This window comes from Coregonus clupeaformis, unplaced genomic scaffold (genome assembly GCF_020615455.1).
Source record: "Coregonus clupeaformis isolate EN_2021a unplaced genomic scaffold, ASM2061545v1 scaf0222, whole genome shotgun sequence".
NCBI lineage: Eukaryota > Metazoa > Chordata > Actinopteri > Salmoniformes > Salmonidae > Coregonus > Coregonus clupeaformis.
In genome coordinates, this window is record NW_025533677.1 from 80,537 (window position 1) to 86,828 (window position 6,292).

Here is a 6,292-nt window from a genome sequence, read left to right on the forward strand (position 1 = left end):
TGGTAGTGTCGGAGGTGGAACTGCGTTGGAGCTGTCAAATCGGTGAGCAGCTACTCTTGTGATCATTGTCACGAAGCCACACCTGCCCCACTCGCGTTAGAAGTTCAGACCGCGAAAGTGTAGCTATTTACACGCTCAAATTTAAAATCATTAAACTAAATAATGAGGATTTCTATCAGCCTAATCGAGGTGTAGATTACATTTCACATTCCATTGTTCGAACTTGTAAACATGGCTGCATGGGATTTCTCTTCATGCGGCTCTGTGCAGCCAATGGCAATGTCCGCTTTAGGTATAATGCCGGGAGCTGCTCTAAAGCAGTTCCACCAGTTGGCTAAAGCGGATCTAATTTAACCTAAGAGTTCCTCTCAACGTGAGTCGATCAAAGTGATCTGTGCTGTTCATTTCCCACACTGTGATGTCAGAGAGAGACAGTGAAACTAGAAAGGCTGTCTCTCTCTTTGAATTCTGTGCTATACTGTCAGTGTATGTAATGTCACTGTACTGAACGAACTCTAACGCCAATTATACTTCAGATTGGATGTATCATGTCTCTACACCCTGACTGAGAACTTAAGGATGTATCATGTCTCTACCCACTGACTGAGAACTTAAGGAGAAATGTTATCTTAAAAGTACGGTATTTTCTTTGTGTGATGGAGAGAACATGAATTTCCTTTTCTGAGTTGAGGTTTTGGTTTGAGTTACAGTGGCTTGCGAAAGTATTCACCCCCCTTGTCATTTTTCCTATTTTGTTGCCTTACAACCTGGAATTAAAATAGATTTTTGGGGGGGTTTGTATCATTTGATTTACACACCATGCCTACCACTTTGAAGATGCAAAATATTTTTTTATTGTGAAACAAACAACAAATAAGACAAAAAAACAGAACTTGAGCGTACATAACTATTCACCCCCCCAAAGTCAATACTTTTGTAGAGCCACCCTTTGCAGCAATTACAGCTGCAAGTCTCTTGGGGTAGGTCTCTATAAGCTTGGCACATCTACCAACTGGGATGTTTGCCCATTCTTCAAGGCAAAACTGCTCCAGCTCCTTCAAGTTGGATGGGTTCCGCTGGTGTACAGCAATCTTTAAGTCATACCAAAGATTCTCAATTGGATTGAGGTCTGGGCTTTGACTAGGCCATTACAAGAAATTTTAACTTGAGTGTTGTTTTAGCAGTATGCTTAGGGTCATTGTCCTGCTGGAAGGTGAACCACCGTCCCAGTCTCAAATCTCTGGAAGTGAAACAGGTTTCCCTCAAGAATTTCCCTGTATTTAGCGCCATCCATCATTCATGGGCTTCCGAGTGACGCAGCGGTCTAAGGCACTGCATCTCAGTGCTTGAGGCATCACTACAGACCCCCTGGATCGATTCCAGGCTGTATCACAACCGGCCGTGATTTGGAGTCCCATAGGGCGGCGCACAATTGGCCCAGCGTCGTCCAGGTTTGGCCAGTGTAGGCCGTCATTGTAAATAAGAATTTGTCCTTAACTGACTTGCCTAGTTAAATAAAGGTTAAATAAAAATACAATTAAATTCCTTCAATTCTGACCAGTTTCCCAGTCCCTGCCGATGAAAACAACCCCACAGCATGATGCTGCCACCACCATGCTTCACTGTGGGGATGGCGTTCTCGGGGTGATGAGAGGTGTTGAGTTTGCGCCAGACATAGCGTTTTCCTTGATGGCCAAAAGCTCAATTTTAGTCTCATCTGACCAGAGTACCTTCTTCCATATGTTTGGGGAGTCTCCCACATGCCTTTTGGCGAACACCAAAAGCAATGGCTTTTTTCTGGCCACTCTTCCGTAAAGCCCAGCTCTGTGGAGTGTATGGCTTAAAGTGGTCCAATGGACAGATACTCCAATCTCCGCTGTGGAGCTTTGCAGCTCCTTCAGGGTTATCTTTGGTCTTTGTTGCCTCTCTGATTAATGCCCTCCTTGCCTGGTCCGTGAGTTTTTGTGGGCGTCCCTCTCTTGGCAGGTTTGTTGTGGTGCCATATTCTTTCAATTTTTTAATAATGGATTTAATGGTGCTCCGTGGGATGTTCAAAGTTTCAGATATTTTTTTATAACCAAACCCTGATCTGTACTTCTCCACAACTTTGTCCCTGACCTGTGTGGAGAGCTCCTTGGTCTTCATGGTGCCGCTTGCTTGGTGGTGCCCCTTGCTTAGTGGTGTTGCAGACTCTGGGGCCTTTCAGAACAGGTGTATATATACTGAGATTATGTGACAGATCATGTGACACTTAGATTGCACACAGGTAGACTTTATTTAACTAATTACAGTGGGGAGAACAAGTATTTGATACACTGCCGATTTTGCAGGTTTTCCTACTTACAAAGCTTGTAGAGGTCTGTAATTTTTATCATAGGTACACTTCAACTGTGAGAGACGGAATCTAAAACAAAAATCCAGAAAATCACATTGTATGATTTCTAAGTAATTAATTTGCATTTTATTGCATGACATAAGTATTTGATCACCTACCAACCAGTAAGAATTCCGGCTCTCACAGACCTGTTAGTTTTTCTTTAAGAAGCCCTCCTGTTCTCCACTCATTACCTGTATTAACTGCACCTGTTTGAACTCGTTACCTGTATAAAAGACACCTGTCCACACACTCAATCAAACAGACTCCAACCTCTCCAAAAAGGCCAAGACCAGAGAGCTGTGTAAGGACATCAGGGATAAAATTGTAGAACTGCACAAGTCTGGGATGGGCTACAGGACAATAGGCAAGCAGCTTGGTGAGAAGGCAACAACTGTTGGCGCAATTACAGTGGGGAAAAAAAGTATTTAGTCAGCCACCAATTGTGCAAGTTCTCCCACTTAAAAAGATGAGAGAGGCCTGTAATTTTCATCATAGGTACACGTCAACTATGACAGACAAAATGAGAAGAAAAAAATCCAGAAAATCACATTGTACGATTTTTTATGAATTTATTTGCAAATTATGGTGGAAAATAAGTATTTGGTCAATAACAAAAGTTTCTCAACATTTTGTTATATACCCTTTGTTGGCAATGACACAGGTCAAACGTTTTCTGTAAGTCTTCACTAGGTTTTCACACACTGTTGCTGGTATTTTGGCCCATTCCTCCATGCAGATCTCCTCTAGAGCAGTGATGTTTTGGGGCTGTCGCTGGGCAACACAGACTTTCAACTCCCTCCAAAGATTTTCTATGGGGTTGAGATCTGGAGACTGCCTAGGCCACTCCAGGACCTTGAAATGCTTCTTACGAAGCCACTCCTTCGTTGCCCGGGCAGTGTGTTTGGGATCATTGTCATGCTGAAAGACCCAGCCACGTTTCATCTTCAATGCCATTGCTGATGGAAGGAGGTTTTCACTCAAAATCTCACGATACATGGCCCCATTCATTCTTTCCTTTACACGGATCAGTCGTCCTGGTCCCTTTGCAGAAAAACAGCCCCAAAGCATGATGTTTCCACCCCCATGCTTCACAGTAGGTATGGTGTTCTTTGGATGCAACTCAGCATTCTTTGTCCTCCAAACACGACGAGTTGAGTTTTTACCAAAAATATCTGACCATATGATATTCTCCCAATCCTCTTCTGGATCATCCAAATGCACTCTAGCAAACTTCAGACGGGCCTGGACATGTACTGGCTTAAGCAGGGGGACACGTCTTGCACTGCAGGATTTGAGTCCCTGGCGGCGTAGTGTGTTACTGATGGTAGACTTTGTTACTTTGGTCCCAGCTCTCTGCAGGTCATTCACTAGGTCCCCCCGTGTGGTTCTGGGATTTTTGCTCACCGTTCTTGTGATCATTTTGACCCCACGGGGTGAGATCTTGCGTGGAGCCCCAGATCGAGGGAGATTATCAGTGGTCTTGTATGTCTTCCATTTCCTAATAATTGCTCCCACAGTTGATTTATTCAAACCAAGCTGCTTACCTATTGCAGATTCAGTCTTCCCAGCCTGGTGAAGGTCTACAATTTTGTTTCTGGTGTCCTTTGACAGCTCTTTGGTCTTGGCCATAGTGGAGTTTGGAGTGTGACTGTTTGAGGTTGTGGACAGGTGTCTTTTATACTGATAACAAGTTCAAACAGGTGCCATTAATACAGGTAACGAGTGGAGGACAGAGGAGCCTCTTAAAGAAGAAGTTACAGGTCTGTGAGAGCCAGAAATCTTGCTTGTTTGTAGGTGACCAAATACTTATTTTCCACCATAATTTGCAAATAAATTCATTAAAAATCCTACAATGTGATTTTCTGGAAAAAAAAATCTCAATTTGTCTGTCATAGTTGACGTGTACCTATGATGAAAAGTACAGGCCTCTCTCATCTTTTTAAGTGGGAGAACTTGTACAATTGGTGGCTGACTAAATACAATTTTTCCCCTCTGTATTAGAAAATGGAAGAACTTCAAGATGACGGTCAATCACCCTCGGTCTGGGGCTCCATGCAAGATCTCACCTTGTGGGGCATCAATGATCATGAGGAAGGTGAGGGATCAGCCCAGAACTACACGGCAGGACCTGGTCAATGACCTGAAGAGAGCTGGGACCACAGTCTCAAAGAAAACCATTAGTAACACACTACGCCGTCATAAAATGTAAAATGTAATGGATTAAAATCCTGCAGCGCACGCAAGGTCCCCCTGCTCAAGCCAGCGCATGTCCAGGCCCGTCTGAAGTTTGCCAATGACCATCTGGATGATCCAGAGGAGGAATGGGAGAAGGTCATGTGGTTTGATGAGACAAAAATATATATTTTTGGTCTAAATTCCACTCGCCGTGTTTGGAGGAAAAAGAAGGATGAGTACAACCCCAAGAACACCATCCCAACCGTGAAGCATGGAGGTGGAAACATCATTCTTTGGGGATGCTTTTCTGCAAAGGGGACAGGACGACTGCACCGTATTGAGGGGAGGATGGATGGGGCCATGTATCGCGAGATCTTGGCCAACAACCTCCTTCCCTCAGTAAGAGCATTGAAGATGGGTCGTGGCTGGGTCTTCCAGCATGACAACGACCCGAAACACACAGCCAGGGAAACTAAGGAGTGGCTCCGTAAGAAGCATCTCAAGGTCCTGGAGTGGCCTAGCCAGTCTCCAGACCTGAACCCAATAGAAAATCTTTGGAGGGAGCTGAAAGTCCGTATTGCCCAGTGACAGCCCCGAAACCTGAAGGATCTGGAGAAGGTCTGTATGGAGGATTGGGCCAAAATCCCTGCTGCAGTGTGTGCAAACCTGGTCAAGACCTACAGAAAACGTATGATCTCTGTAATTGCAAACAAAGGTTTCTGTACCAAATATGAAGTTCTGCTTTACTGATGTATCAAATACTTATGTCATGCAATAAAATGCAAATTAATTACTTAAAAATCATACAATGTGATTTTATGGATTTTTGTTTTAGATTCCGTCTCTCACAGTTGAAGTGTACCTATGATAAAAATTACAGACCTCTACATGCTTTGTAAGTTGGAAAACCTGCAAAATTGGCAGTGTATCAAATACTTGTTCTCCCCACTGTATGTGACTTCTGAAAGTAATTGGTTGCACCAGATCTTATTTAGGGGCTTCATAGCAAAGGGGGTGAATACATATGCACGCACCACTTTTCCGTTATTTATTTGTTGGAAATCTATGAAACAAGTAATTATTTTCATTTCACTTCACCAATTTGGACTATTTTGTGTATGTCCATTACATGAAATCCAAATAAAAAATAAGTTTAAAATACAGGTTGTAATGCAACAAAATAGGAAAAACGCCAAGGGGGGTGAATACTTTTGCAAGGAACTGTTGGTATGTAGCCTTTAGCCAGTGAGCCTGAGAGAGTTCCTATACATACTGTACATGTTGCTGTGTGTCTGTCCCATGGATGCTGACTGGAATAAATTAATGTTTGTTTTACTGTACACTCTTAGAATAAAGGGCTCCAGAAGGCTTCTTTGGCTTCTTTGGCTGTTCTTCTACATGGAACCCAAATCTCCTATGCGGACAGCCAAAGAACCCTTTTATATTCTAGATAGCACCTTTTTTTCTAAGAGTGGACGATCATCAGCCTCCACTAACATTCCTGTATATATTTTGCACGCATTTGAAATCAGTTGCCATGCGTCAATATCTCATTATTTAGGTGCCAGTCCGTCATAACGGACTAAGGAACTCAACATTGTAAATCATGAAATAAATCATGACAGTGCCTTGTCAAATACAGTATGGGCATAGTTTTAAAGAAACCGTGATTTATTATTTCATCAGTAACACAAAAGTGTGTTAATCCATCCACCTTTTGTTTTGATGATTTAGGATGTG